At 34.7% G+C, this 15,950-nt stretch overlaps 1 protein-coding gene across 5 annotated transcripts in view; it reads right to left on the bottom strand.

The window, feature by feature from the left end:
* Positions 1-15,950, bottom strand: part of RABGAP1L (RAB GTPase activating protein 1 like) — an 819,337-nt gene that overhangs the window by 524,138 nt on the left and 279,249 nt on the right. The window lies entirely within an intron of this gene.

The raw sequence follows: 15,950 nt of genomic DNA, 5'->3' as shown, positions 1-15,950 counted from the left end.
AAAGAAATAAATAAGGTAAATAAATAAGTAAACAAAAGCAACAATTTATCTTAAATCTCAATCAAAATATTACAGATACAGCAATAATAAAATTAATTCTTTATAATATAATCCCACATATATAATTGCCAGGAAACAAAACTCTTAATCAGGAAGGTTTCTTCCAACCTTAAGATTTCATGATTTTATAATATTTCTAAAATGCTAACGTTTTCCTACTGAGGGAAATTTGCTGAGTTCACTCATGGATCCTCATCAATTCTCTGACTCTAGAAGTATCTTCTAGAGTCAAAAGAAAAAAATCCTTTATTAGTTTCTCTTTATTAGTTTCAGTTTAATACATGTCAGTATAATGTTAACTGCCAAATAGTAGGGGAGGTAGCATATATTAGGTAGAAAAGACATGGTTTGGTGTCAGACAAAACTGGATACAAATTCTATAGATTCTGCCACTTAGTAAAAGTGTGATAACCAAGATATTTAAATACTGATGCTCAATTTTCTCACCTATGAAACAGAGTTGCTAAAAGGATTAAACATATTATATAATATGAATATATAATATATATTTACAGTACTTGTCATACAGTAGCTTTGTTATTTACTATTTATTAGTGATTACTTTTACATTTATTTAGTAGAAATGTTATTTCTCTTTCCTGGTATAGATAATTTTACTCTTTGTCTAACAAAGACCTGAGAATCATGGCTAACTGAAATACCCAGGCAATTCTCAACTTTATTTTCAGCCTCTCATGCCCAAGTCTTATTTTTAACCAGGCTCAAACAAAGAAATATCAAAGAAGCTACTAGAAGATCTGGTAGTATTATTAATCTTTGAGAAATTGTAGACCTCTGAAAAGATGATAAATGACTAGAGAGAAGACAAATTTTAAGCTTTCAATAAGAACATATGGATTTCAGAGATGGTAACATTGATGCTTCATCTAGTAAAACTCTAGACAGATGGCATATAAGACTTAAAAAATAAAGATGTTTTTACTGTGTCCATCCCTAAGAATAAATAGCAAAAAAACTAGCTATGTATATATTTGTGTGTGTGCACATGCATTTAAAGAGGTTTTAGATCTAGAAAGTCCAAAATAGACTATATTTAATTTCTGTGGACCAGGAACAACAATGACTACAGCTGCTATTGCTGACATTTATTGGACTTTTCTATATGCCAGACACTGACGGACAATTTATATATCATTATTTCACAAACCCCTACAAAGCCAATACAATTACTAGGAAACCAATGGTCAGAGATGTTAGGTAACATGCCCAGTATGACACAGGTAACAAGTGACAGAATAAAAAATTTCAGTTTGACTCTAGAGAGCAGGCTAAACCATTATGCTTCTCTCTCTCTCTCTTTCTTTCTTTTTTCTTGAGACAAAGTCTCACTCTCTCACCCAGGCTAAAGTGCAGTGGTGCGATCTTGGCTCACTGCAGCCTCTGCCTTCCAAGTTAAAGCAATTCTCCTACCTCAGCCTCCTGAGTAGCTGGGATTACAAGGGTGTGCCACTACACCTGGCTAGTTTTTGTATTTTTAGTAGAGACGGGGTTTCACCATGTTGCCCAGGCTGGTCTCAAACTCCTGACCTCAAGTGATCCACCTGCCTCGGCCTCCCAAAGTGCTGGGATTACAGGCGTGAGCCACCATGCCCAGCCTATGCTTCAGTCTCTTTAGCAAACATTTCATAAAATATTTTAAACAAAAGGGAAAAAATGGGAACTAGATATTAACATGTTTAGGTAGAGTTTGAGGTAGACATACGGCCTTGCTCAAAATGTGCTAATTAAATAAAGAAAAATCAACTTAGAAGAAAGCTTTTTACTAAGTTCTGCCTAGGTACTCTTCTGTTTATATCATTTTTGCTAACTTTAAAGACAACAGAGAACGTAAGCTTCCCAAATCTACTAAAAATAGTAGAAAAGATCACATTAAAGTAAAAGGAAGTGCTGAGTAAGTAAGGAATGACTGCAAAGCCCTGCAACTATGTTCAATAAACTGATTTTCCAAGTTCCAAACAGGTGAGATCTAGACCTAAAAAAGTTCACTACAAAGCTAGGGTGACCTGTTGTTGAAACAGCTGCACTAAGGGAAGTGGGGAGCTGCACTAAGGGAAACACATTGTCCAAATATGGCAACTACTCATCCCACTGTAAGAAGAGCACACTGACAAAGAGAATACTGTGTCTAACAATAACTGCAAAAGGTCTACATTTTTGTGTCTCCTTCTTTAACAGTTCCCTCACTGATGTAGTTCAGACAGCTTCATTCATCTTCCACGTAACTAAGACGCTCCATGCTTTCCTATGTACATAGAGGACATTAGCAGATCAGAAGTCTTTCATCATAAGAATGTTAAAAGTGCTAAGTTCATTCATGTTGTGGTGGAAGGCAACCAAAATGATGAGATATTTGTAAATCAAGGTTCATGGACAAGCTGCCTCCCATCTCTATTACCTCTCAATCCTAATATCCTGTTCTATTATTTTCATGGCTTTCATCATAATCTTATTTTTTTTTACTTGCTGACATCTTAATCTAGAATACTTTTTATCTCTATTTGGATGTAAGCTCTATGAGAAAAGAGTTTATCATTCCTGTTCACCATATTCCAAATATCTAAACAGTGACTTGCACATAAAACATGCTCAACAGGCTGGGCATGGTGGCTCATGCCTGTAATTCCAGCACTTTGGGAGGCCGAGGCAGGCGAATCGCGTGGGGTGAGGAGTTCGAGACCAGTCTGGCCAACATGTTTAAACCCAGAACCTACTAAAAGTACAAAAATTAGCCAGGCATGGTGGCGCACACTTGTAGTCCTAGCTACTCTGGAGGCTGAGGCAGGAGAATTGCTCAAACCCGGGAGGCAGAGGTCACAGTGAGCTAAGATTGCGCCATTGCAGTCCAGCCTGGGTGACAGAGCCAGACTCTGCCTCAAAAAAAAAATGCTCAATAAATATTTGCTGAATGAATGATTAGCAATGTGTTAAAGAAATAAAGATGCTTAAACTGAGAAGAGAAGGCAGGTATAACAGTAGCTTTCATATGCCATAAGAGCTACATCATAAAGGGAGACTTATTTCTGTGTTTCCACAGAGATATGGTGGACATTTGATCCTATGTCAATAGGATCAAAAGGAAGATTTTGGGCTCATAATTAAGAAGTATCTTCTAAGTCACAGAACTTTATAATAATTGAAGAGGCTGCCTTGAGAGTTGTGAAAGGAATTTTAGCCATGGTAGGAGGCTGTATCCATAAGTTATCAGTTAACCAAAAGTTCCTATGAGTCAAAGTACATAGAGAATATAATAAAACTACACATAAAGATTTAAAAAAAAATAAGGTAATCTTTCTATGGAAGAAGGGAAAAAAAGTGATCTGGTTACCCAGAGAAGGTATCTTAAAAGACAGTGAAGAACGAAGTGTACAAACTGGATTCTAAATGAAATAGTGATGAAGGTAGAAGAAAAAATATGGATAGTCTTTTTTTTCAATTAACATTTATCAAACAGACAGGGCTATGAAGTGGATATATAAGAAGGCAGTGGCACCAATGACATTAACAATAACAGCAACAACAAAAAGAGATGAGCAGTACAAGGAACAAGAAAAGGAAATAATGATTTTCCTTTGAAATTGTTCAGGTTTCAATTTTTATGAAAAATCCAGAATAAGAAGGCTCATTGAAGGCTGCATAGTACATGTTCCTGAAAAAAAGGTACAAGGCCAGATTTGGAGAGTTCTATTTTGGAATACTTGGCAAAAGGATGATAGTTTAATCCCAGAGAGTAGATGGGCTTTCTGTGAAAGTAATTAAAGAGAACAATTAATTAAGGATGGGGAGAGCATCACAAAATTATAACTCTGTAAGGATTATTTTGAAAAGTCATCCATTCATTCATTTGTCCTTGGGCAGAACTACATTAAACCCCAAAGGTTATTATCTTTCATTTTACAAATCTCCACTAAAAGGCATTCTTGAAAACCTTTCTGCAAAATATGTCCCAAATGCTAAAGGTATCTATATTAAAATCTTCCTGTATTTTAAGTGTAGTTATGGAATACAAATGGTAACATTTCTCATAGTAAATGCTATCAAATAATCATACATCAAATTATACTTTGGTTGCTTAATGGGTAAATGGAAGGACTTAAAAAAATTTATAATCCAATATGTAGTATAAGCTTAGGAAATAAATAATTCTCATCTGACAAATCCAAATATCTGGATTATATCAAATTAGATGTTATAAAATAAGCACTAACAATATATAAGTGTTCCCTTTTCTCTGCAACCTCACCAACATCTGTTATTATTACTATTTTTTTATCTTTTAGTAACAGACACTCTGACTGGTGTGAGATGGTATCTCATTGTGGTTTTGATTTGCATTTCTCTAATGATAACTGATGTTGAGTATTTTTTCATATCTTTGCTGGCCACACATATGTCTTCTTTTGAGAAGCATCTGTTCACGTTCTCAGATGTAGGTAGAGGCCATTATCCTAAGCAAATTAACTCAGGAGCAGAAAACCAAACATCACATGCTTTCACTTACAAGAGAGAACTAAACATAGGTACACATGAATATAAAGACTGGAACAACAGACACTGGGGACCACTAGAGGGAGGAGGGAAGGGGAGGAGGGTTGAAAAAATACCTATTGGGTACTATGCTCACTACCTGGGTGATGGAATCATTCCTACCTCAAAGCTCAGTGTCTTGAAATTTTCCCAAGTAATAAACTTGCACATGTAGCCCCTTAACCTACAATAAAAGTTGAAAAAAAAAAAAAAAAAGTACGTCACATTTGCAGAAGTCAAAAGTTTAATGACTGTATTAGAAATGGAACAAAGGTTTCAGAAATGCTGGAAAAAGTGAGCCAACTCTAACAAGATGAAGTTGAAGGGAAATAACAATGTAAAATTAGTTTTAAAAAACGAAAACCATTGTACGTATATGGAGAAGGAATATAAATTAAGCAGGTGTAAAGCAGACATTTGGATTTATTGAAAATAAACTCAACAAATTAAAGGACAAAATGTAACTACCAAAAATATGTAACTTATTTCTGGCCTGAGTAAATCGCAGAATAGTTATATAAACCAAGGGAAAACGATAGTCTCGCTCTGATCTGTTACTAGTCCCATCACACACGTAACATTTTATTCAGCTCTGAGCACCATTAAAAGAAGTATTATCAGAGCATATTCAGGGAAAAGTTGGTGATGAGTTTCAAAACCATATTTTACGAGAATGGTTCAAGACCAGGAAAAGCCTGGACAGAAACAACGGTTCTACTAAGGTATATAGAAGGTTCTTGGGTAAAACGAAAATTCTCATTCTTCCTATATAATCACAATGGGAAAAAGCCAAAAATACATTCATTTCAGCTGAATATAAATAAACATTATGGAAAAAGCCTGAGCTACCCCAAAGTGCATTCACCCCCCTTTAAGACACATATTCAAGAAGAGCCTATAAGTTCACTGAATGTCAATTTTGGAAGGAAAAATTCAATTAAAGTGGGAAGTTATATTAAAAGATAGGTATATTAAATCATCATTCAACTCTCCTAAAATATTCTTTTCCATAACTTCCCCAGTCGGTAACAGCAAAGCACTGGGGAAAAGAATCTTGAAGTAATCTTCAGTCCAACCACATCCTCAAGTGAGTTGGAGATGAAAGAACTACTGGAAGAGACCCAAGAAATACTGTTAACCCTAACGAATTCAATTCGGCTCAAGAAATAGATGACTTACTATATACAGAGCACTCTGTACTCGGCTCAATGAATAATTCAGTAGCCACTATATACAAAGCACTCTGAGGAAGGAACCAGAGAGATGTAAAAGACATAATGAAGAGAAACAGTACGGACCTGCAAGCATGCTTGCTTGTTAGACAACCACACCAGGTGTGACTTTTCTAATGTGAAAGCTGATTTGCTTACCACGGCTCTACCACTATATGGGAATACATACTATTCCCATGGTTCTGCAGGTTAGGGAAATCCTAAGTATCAATACCAGGCCTGGGGTCAGCGCTTAACTACTGATATCTTCATGTTCACAAACTCTCCAAGGACACAGGCCTCAAAATTTTCTGCTTAGGAAAATATCCTCCCCTACCTTGAAAGGCCGGTAGAGATATCACTGCAACAAAGGCAGAAGAACAGAAAAAAATTTTGAAACCTTTCTCAAACCCATTATCTACATGGCTGTGTGGCACACACAAGATACAATAAAACAGATAATGCTGAAGATAGCAGTAATACTGGGAGAACAGCACTGACAGAATTCAGTGTTCTTAAAATAACGCATGGCCTTAAACAACAAAGCAGCAGCAGCACAAAGTAAATGGTGAGATAACAATAGTGAGAAGATTATCTGAGCTTAAAGACTTCTGGAATACATAATTTGAGACAATTTGGTTTAAAAGAGGCTCAGCAGATCCATCCTAGTTCGTCCATCCGTCCATCCATCCATCCATCCATCTACCTACCTACCCACCTACCTACCTACCTATATGTTTTAGTGTAGGGAAGAAAAAAAAATTGCAAAAAAGTAAACAAATTCCCTATGGGGCTGGGAAGATATAAGTAAAAAATCAAATTCCTCTAATTTATTTATTAATTTAGAATTGCTGATAGCAATTTTGCAATGAATCATCATAGTTTGATACATTATTAGTGTGAAGATAAACTGGATCACTCCTTTGGGAAACCAATTTGGCAATATATATAAATAATCGTAAAATACCTTCATACTGTTTGCTTCAGTATTTCTCCCTTAAAAGTTGTAAGAAAATAATACTAAATGTGGAAAGGCCGAATGTATAAAAATGTTCATAAACAATATGCAATAATATGGAAAAATGTTTAAGTTATAAATACCCACATTTAAAAATCCTTTAGAAAAAGCTCTAATCCGGCCGGGCGTGGTGGCTCAAGCCTGTAATCCCAGCACTTTGGGAGGCCAAGATGGGTGGATCACGAGGTCAGGAGATCGAGACCATCCTGGCTAACACGGTGAAACCCCGACTCTACTAAAAAATACAAAAAACTAGCCAGGCGAGGTGGCGGGCGCCTGTACTCCCAGCTACTCGGGAGGCTGAGGCAGGAGAATGGCGTAAACCCGGGAGGCAGAGCTTGCAGTGAGCTGAGATCCAGCCACTGCACTCCAGCCTGGGCTACAGAGCGAGACTCCGTCTCAAAAAAAAAAAAAAAAAAAAAAGAAAAAGCTCTAATCCATAGGGGGGAAATGGAAGAAAAGAAAACCAAAATCAACTGTCATTATCATCACACCTAATTATATCTGGGTAAGAGAACTATGTGTAATTTAGTCTCTTTTTATCATTTTAAACATTCCCTAAATTTCCTTTATGAGCAAATATTTCTTTGACAATTAAAAATAAAAATAACTAAAATGAATGAGGAGGAATAAAAGGAAGTTAATTATGTGGAAGGGATGAGAATTAGAAACATTTGAGATAACTTAATAGTGATTTGCTATAACTCATCCTTTTACAACATTGTCAGAAATTAAAAGGTGCCAATTATGGAAGGGCAAGCTGGTGGGTACATAAAAATGTGGAAACAATACTTTGTCACTCAAATTATCTCTATAAGAAATCCCTGAGGTCTTCTCTTAAGACCCTTCAGTCCATTGATTGTTCTAAAAAAGGCAGAAGGACCTAATGATTCTCTGAATTCTTTCTCTCAAAATTAAACTAATAGAAACCTGACCATTTACAATCTTTTAATACACAATTTTACATAAAATTATTCTATTCATTTGTTTGGGAAAACATACAATAAACATTATTAAGGTATTCACTCTGACTATATGGGTTATAATGATGGCTCTACTATCTCAATGACTTTAAACAGTACTGAAAGCATAAAAGCACATACAGTCAGTCCTCCATATTCATAGGTTCAACTAACCACTGCTTGAAAATATTCAGGGGAAAAAAAATGCATGGTTGCATCTGTGTTCAACATATACAGACTTGTATATGTACTTGAAATGTATTTCTACATTTCTTGTCACTATTCCCTAAACAATACAACTAATTATATTGCATTTACATTGTATTAGATATTATAAGTAATTCAGAGATAATTTAAAGTATATGGGAGGGTGTGTGTAGGTTATAGTATACGATTTTACAAAAGGGACTTGAGCATCTGTGGATTTTGGTATCCTTGGGATGTCCTGGAACCAATCCCACACAGACAATGACAGACAACTGTGTAAGTGTCTCCTTTATTTGAACAGACTCAGTGAACTGTATTTTCAAGAAAAACATCAAGATCGTTTATTCATTTTCTTACTGATTTACTAAACTTGAAGAAAACCAAAACTTCCCAATGGATTATTAATAGTTTAAAACAATAGTACTGCCAAGGCAAATATTATTAAATAATGTATCAAATACCTGTGATTAACTGAAACATCAAGATTTTTAAAACGGCTTAATTTTGTGTAAATATAAATCGTGGCTCATTTAAAACTGCTTTGTATTTTCATTCATTAGTTGACCATGACAAAAAACATAAAACTCCTAGCACTGCAATACATCTTAGCCAAGTGTAGGACTATATCCATTTATCTTCTAACTTATATATTATCAAGAGCCTATTAAAAATGTCACACATTGGTGCTGAATTATAAATTCTCTTAAGTCGTATATGTTTTAGAGTTGCATGTAAATTTGGCTCTTATACAGCTAGATCTTCTGTTTTGTAGTTTTTTGTTTTACTGCCTATCAGAGTACTACAAAAAGGCATGCTTACTTATAAGTAAATTAACTCTTTTAGACTATGAGATTATCATTTATTGATGAGAAGTTTAACAAATGCTTCTGAAGTTTGAAGACTACATCAAATGTTAATAATTACTGACTCCATGCTTAAAGGTAAAATATGATTATGCTATATTAGTAGTTAAGAAACTAGACACTAAGTTTGATATGCAAAGAACTTTACCTGAGACTAATTATATAATAGTAAGAACTAATTAGAATAAGTAGATCTGTGTTTCATTTACAGACAGGAATACAATTGACAAACCACTGGAATCACAGAGGAGGAATCAATATCTAAGTTTTTACTCATATGCCAGAAATTTTCCTGATGCCTGACTGAATCAGGTTGAAATCACTGCTTCATATGAGATCCTTTAGCAAACATAAAAGCACAACATTCTATTGCGAATAGCATACAAAAGGCATTATAATGTCTCATACCAGGGGGTCAGCAAATTTTTTTCTGTAAAGGTCCAGACAGTAAATATTTAGGCTTTGTAGGACATAACATCTCCATCACAACTACTCTCTACCATTGTAGCACAAAAGCACCCATGGGTAATATATAAATGAATGAGTGCTGCTATGGTCCAGTAAAATTGTATCTACAACAGTCAGTGGACTATAATTTGTCAACTCCTATCTTGTCCTATAGTTATCCATATAAAATCCATATAGCCCCTTGCAGTCTAAGTGCTCTTGGAGGACTGAAAATCTGTTTTACTTAGAAATTTCCTTATCTTACGTAGCATTAAGAATAGTCCCCGGCACACAGTAACAACCTGATAAATACTTAAATGAAAGAATGAGTGATTCTATTATTCAAAAAATATTAGGCCTACATCATATGATTAACTTGACTGACAGAGAAGTTAAAACCTGCCTGTCATAATAGCCTGCATATAGTGACATACACTTGTAATCACAAGACAAATATTAGGAAAACAACTCTAGAAAAAGTGGTCTAAGAAGATGCCTGAAGCCAGGCATGGTGGCTCACACCTGTAGTCCCATCACTTGAAGACCAGGGCAGCTGGATCACTTGAGTTCAGGAGTTTGAGATCAGCCTGGCCAACATGGTGAAACCCAGTCTCTACTACAAATACAAAAATCAGCTGGGTGTGGTGGTGCACCCAGCTACTTGGGAGGCTGAGGCAGGAGAATCACTTGAACCCGGGAGGCGGACACTGCAGTGAACCAAGATCACTCCACTGCCTGGCTGACACTGGTGATCACTCTCTAGTCTGGGTGACAAAGCAAGACTCCATCTCAAAAAAAAAAAGATGATGCCTGAGTTGGTATAACATGTCCTATGTGCAATTCCTCAAGCTACTTCTACCCATGTTAATATTCCTGTCCTAATCTCACAGCTTATAATGTATACCTAAAGTGATGATTTTACTCTAATCAGATACAGTCCACATAAAGGATATTTTCTTTTTCTTACACTGCATTCCAAAGTTATGGTGTATTTCTCCCCACAACACTTTTGTACTAATCTGAACACTGAACATTTCCTCTCCTTTCACTTTAATAATTTCTCAAATATCCTGTGTTATCCTTTAGAACTATAACATCCAAACACATGGCTAAATACTGAAGCCAATTCATATTGTAAAATGCATTAATCCCTCTAATGCTACAATGTATTGCATAGTTCCTATGACTTTTCTGCAATCTCTCCCTCAAATTCTAGAAATTAATCTTCCTGCTTATTGGATTCACACAATTCAATGAGTTACTCTTAAGAATCCAAGACTACTATAGAACCACAATGTATGCACTTAACATAGCATAATCGATAAATATTTACTGACCTAATTTGTTGATTTGAAATGCAAAAATATCTGGTTAATTCAGATTAAAATCCAAATTTGGACTTTGCAATGATTCATCCTGCAAACTCTTTAAATAAGTAGCATAAATTAAGTAGTTATAAAATTGTTATGGAAATTTTACATATTTAGGAAAATAAACTTTTCAAATAACTCAATGGAACTCATTTTTATTCAACTGATACAGACACTAGAAACTACTTAAAGATTTCCTCTAAGGACATTTACAAGGCAATCGTGTGTTTGCCTAATTTGAGTCCCTTTAATTTTTCTGTAACTACATTTATTTCATTGAAATAAAACTGAATTATTTATTTAAAAGGTTTTATTTAATATATCACTAATTCAAACTAATCACTGATTCCATGACTGATATGTTAGATCACAAACATACAAAAGCACTATAGCCTGAAACATCAAAATCTTTTCCATCATAATGCTTGAGAAAAATCCAACCTATAGTGACTCAACAACATTGCAAATCTATTACAAAAAAAATTCAAAACATAAAGTACATGACTCTGAAATTAGTACTTTCCAAAAGTAAGTACATTAATATAATGTGATTTTGATGTCTTCATCTTTTATTATTATACTTTAAGTTCTAGGGTACATGATGTCTTCATCTTTAAGGTTATAGTTTTTAGAATACACAGCAAACACTGTTCAATTTATTCTACAAATCTCAATATATTCAGTAGATGACTGCTGTGTTTTCAAAAGGAGAAGTAAATTTTTTGTTACCCTCTATAGATAAAAAACTGTTTTAAGAAATATTAAAACACCGATCAAGGCTGATAATACATCACATCAAAAATTTCTATGATATCAAAAATCACATCTCCAACATAAAGTTAATTTTAAAATAATTTTTCCTGCGTCACGAATTAAAAGAAAAAATTTCACATAGAATTTCTTCTATATCAAATAAGTAAGTCTTCATTTTCTTCTCAAAAAGAAAGATCAGGTCACTCTATTACCAGTCATCTATAAATACATTATTCAAGAACTTTATCACAGGCAACATTATTGTCACACAAAACATGTGGTCAGTAGTATCTTTGTCAAACGACATGATCTTGTTAGGGTCACTTAAAATCTTATGTCAGATTTCTATATGTGAAATGAGATAGAAGCTTTTAGAATAGACCTCGTTTATAATGTCAAGAGCATTATATATTTTCAAAAGCATTGTAAGCATTTCCAAATTTCAACTTGCAGTGTTTTCCAATAATTTCTTACCAATTTAGCATTTTTAATTACATAATTCCTGAAAAAGTAAATGAATAATTGTGAAGAGTTTATTTGTATAAAAATGTGCCATCCACTAATAATTATATTAAACTTCAAACTCTATTAATAACATAAGTAAACGTCTTAAAGCTATACTTTACAGAGTATGTACATAAACATTCTTTGTGTCATGTATAATCTCAGACAAAATTACTGCATATATCTGGCTACAATCCACATTTTATTCAAAAATAAATTACAAAATTTTAAAGAACAGGTCGTACAACTCTGTACCTTGTTTGTGCCTTGCAATTAAAATAATTACATTTATAATATATATTTTGCCATTTTTTAACAGGCATCAACCTTATTTACAATTGCTTAAGTAGAAAATAAAATAAAACTGGGGTCAAATGTTTAAGTCAATGATAGGTATTTCTTTTGTATAAAGTATCATTTTTGGAAGTTTTCAAATTTTTGCAAATTATTTTCATTTCATGAATTCTATTATTATGTACTATTTATCACTTTAAACCTTAGAATTTTAGAATCTCAAAAACTAATTTGGCTCCATTTACCGTAATGAAGGTGGTGATATGTGCCTTTCGTGTTAAATATTTATCAGATATAACAGACTCCTGCTAAATTTATTACTGTTATTTTCTTCACCTTTGTAGAAAGTCATACATAAAAGCAGAAAAAAAGTTACCCTTAAAAATTATAAATATGTTCTTTGGAGAATTCTGCCTATGTAGGAAATGCAGGTAACGTACCAGCTAGAGCCTATTTCCTAATGCAGGGCCATCTTTTTGTTGTTTAAAGAAGTGAAAAAGGCAGAAAGATGCCATCAATGATGCATTTAAAAATCCTACTGTGGGCCTAGCGCAGTCGCTCATGCTTGCAATCCCAGCACTTCGGGAGGCCGAGGCGGGCAGATCACGAGGTCAGGAGATTGAGACCATCCTGGCTAACAAGGTGGAACCCCATTTCTACTAAAAATACAAAAAATTAGCTGGGAATGGTGGTGGGCGCCTGTAGTCCCAGCTACTCAGGAGACTGAGGCAGGAGAATGGCGTGAACCCGGGAGGCAGAGCTCACAGGGAACAGAGATAGCGCCACTGCACTCCAGCCTGGGAAACAGAGCGAGAATCTTGTCTCAAAAAAAAAAAAGAAAATCCTACAGTGATTGAGAACCATTTCAGATTCATCAAGTACCACCTCAAACTGTTTACATTAAAACAAAAATAAGTCAAGAACATCTCATATTGCAAGGAGAAAGTTGTCAAGTTTATTGGAAAAACCTACCTGAAAAAACAAATATTACAGAACTCAGAAAAACTATATAGCCTATCTTTATAAGACAATATTGAGACATTATTGGATAGTGTTATTTGTATGATCAACATAAGCTGTTTCGTGAAATGTTAAAATATTTTTAAAATATTCAGCATTCTTCTTCATTTTTTCCCCCCTCCAAGAAGGAATCTCACTCTGTTGCCAGGCTGGAGTGCAGTGGTGCGATCTCAGTTCACTGCAACCTCCACCTCCTGCGTTCAAGTGATTCTCCTGGCTCAACCTCCCACGTATCTGGGACTACAGGTGCGTGTCACCACACCCAACTAATTTTTGTATTTTTGGTAGGGACGGGATTTCACCATTTTGGCAGGGATGGTTTCAATCTCCTGACCTCGTGATCTGCCCGCTTCGGCCTCCCAAAGTGCTGGGATTACAGGCATGAGCCACCATGTCCAGCTTTCAGCATTCTTTTAAACCAAATATTAATTATCCTGATTATAAAAGAAATTTTACCAATGCTCATTATAAAAATTAAAACAAAATAGTCATGAAGGAAAAACTTAATTACATCATGTTAATATTTTAAAAACCACTTTTACTACTAAAAAAGTTATTAATATTTTAAAATACAGAGCAAGACTAACACAGAATCAAACTTCCATTTATGAGAAATCATAAAATGGGAACTGTTTTTTCTATTCTAGCCATTTTGTTTTCCTCAACATCTATATATTTGGTTACAGGATGTACCACTTTCTACATATCCCTCTTAATCTAAAAGTTAAGTTCTGCTCAAGGAAAAGAGCATCTTTTGGAACCTACACATCAGAGTATAGCACTGACTCAGTAACACATACATGCTCCTATGCACCAAAATGGCCCCATCTGCACATACATGATACTCTCCATGCTCAGAATGTTACACCAGCAGATTTCTCACATCTAAATCTTTTTTATCTACTTATTATATAATTGTATCTTTTTCACATCTAATGATTACCTTTTAGGGTGGGGAGGAAAAGAGGAAAGGTCCTTTAAGGCAACTTCATTTATCTTTAAATTCACATAATTTATGGTATCTATGGAGCAAATCAGCTTATTAATCATTGTTTCTCCCAAGAAATAGATACATGACAAAATACTTCAAATCCCATTTTAATAAATGAGGAAAATTAAAGTGCAAAGACAAATGACAAGACATCCCTGGATAATCCTTCCTATTATTACTTCCCTAATGAGAATAAAATGTTTAAGTGTATTTAGTGTAATAAAGTAAGAGGTAGGTTAACCTCTGAATCATGCCTGTCTCATCTCAACATCCGCTTGCTGGATATCTTTAATCTCAAACGATGTGTTCATGAATAACCATTCCTGGGAAATGAGCTTTCAGAAATACACTTGAAATATCTGAGTTTAACCCAAAATTTGAGTTTAAATTGATTTACAAAAAGAAATGCTATCTTAGAAAACCCTAACGCTCAATGGATTATTTCTGTTTGAATTGGGATTAGTGACCTTTAAATTGTGATGTTAATAAATATGGCACCCACAAAGATAATAAAACAGCAGCTACAGGCCAGGCACAGTGGCTCACACCTGTAATCCCAGCACTTTGGGAGGCCGAGGTGGGCGGATCACGAGGTCAGGAAATCCTGGCTAACACGGTGAAACCCCGTCTCTACTAAAAATACAAAAAATTAGCCGGGTGTGGTGGCGGGCGCCTGTAGTCCCAGCTACTCAGGAGGCTGAGGCAGAAGAATGGCGTGAACCCGGGAGGCAGAGCTTGCAGTGAGCTGAGATCGCACCACTGCCCTCCAGCCTGGGCGACAGAGCAAGACTCCGCCTCAAACAAACAAACAAAAAACAAACAAACAAAAACAGCAGCTACCATATTCTGAACATTTTTTTTGTGCCAGGTGCTGTTCTGGGCACACATACTACAAATTTTCATTTAATTCTCAAATTCAGCTGAACAGGGAGCTACAAGTCTCTGACTTAATATTTTTTAATCAATGCCAAAACTAAGGTTTTAGAGCATTTGGTATCTTACCTAAGGCCAAGCAGTTTATGAGGGCCTGGATCTCAGCCCAAGTTTCATATACTAATAGTGTAAATTATGAAGCTTTCCAACACTCTATAACTCTAGAAACAGCTATGCAAATAATAGAACCCTTAGGAAAGAGAATACAGAATGCATTATTTTTGGGCTGTCTTTTACAACCAAGCCGGATAATTACCACAAAATACAATATAATGATGAGAAAAATGGTTATGCTTCCTATTCTTAAAACACATTACCTAAAAAGAGAGGTTTCAAAATAAGTATTATCTTATTATATAAACACATTAAATATGACAAAAGGAAGTTAAGTGGTTTGGCCTAGAGTTGTATATAAAAACTATAGTAAATTTAAAAACTAAACTTAGAACTTGCCTCATTCAGCCTATGATAAAGCTTTTCTTTTCTACTCTTCCTCTTCAAAACAATTTTTTTTTCAAAAAGAACTTGATAGAGATTTCAAAAAGTTATTCAAGGGAAATAACAAAAGTAAACCAAAGTAATATTAAGAATTTCAGTTTGATTACAGACTAAACTGGTAAGTTTGAGCTTATCAATTGCTGTTTTAATAAAAGAAACTTGTAAGATCAAAGAAAAAGATCACAAGAAAAGAACTCAAGCAAAAGACTTATGATGAGAAAAAAAGAAATAAAACTCAGAGAAATATTGTAGGGAAAAGGTATAGACAGAGGTA

Source organism: Piliocolobus tephrosceles, chromosome 1, assembly GCF_002776525.5.
Source record: "Piliocolobus tephrosceles isolate RC106 chromosome 1, ASM277652v3, whole genome shotgun sequence".
NCBI classification, from domain to species: domain Eukaryota; kingdom Metazoa; phylum Chordata; class Mammalia; order Primates; family Cercopithecidae; genus Piliocolobus; species Piliocolobus tephrosceles.
Note: the sequence above shows the minus strand (reverse complement) of the source record. Positions and strands in the feature narration are given on the sequence as shown.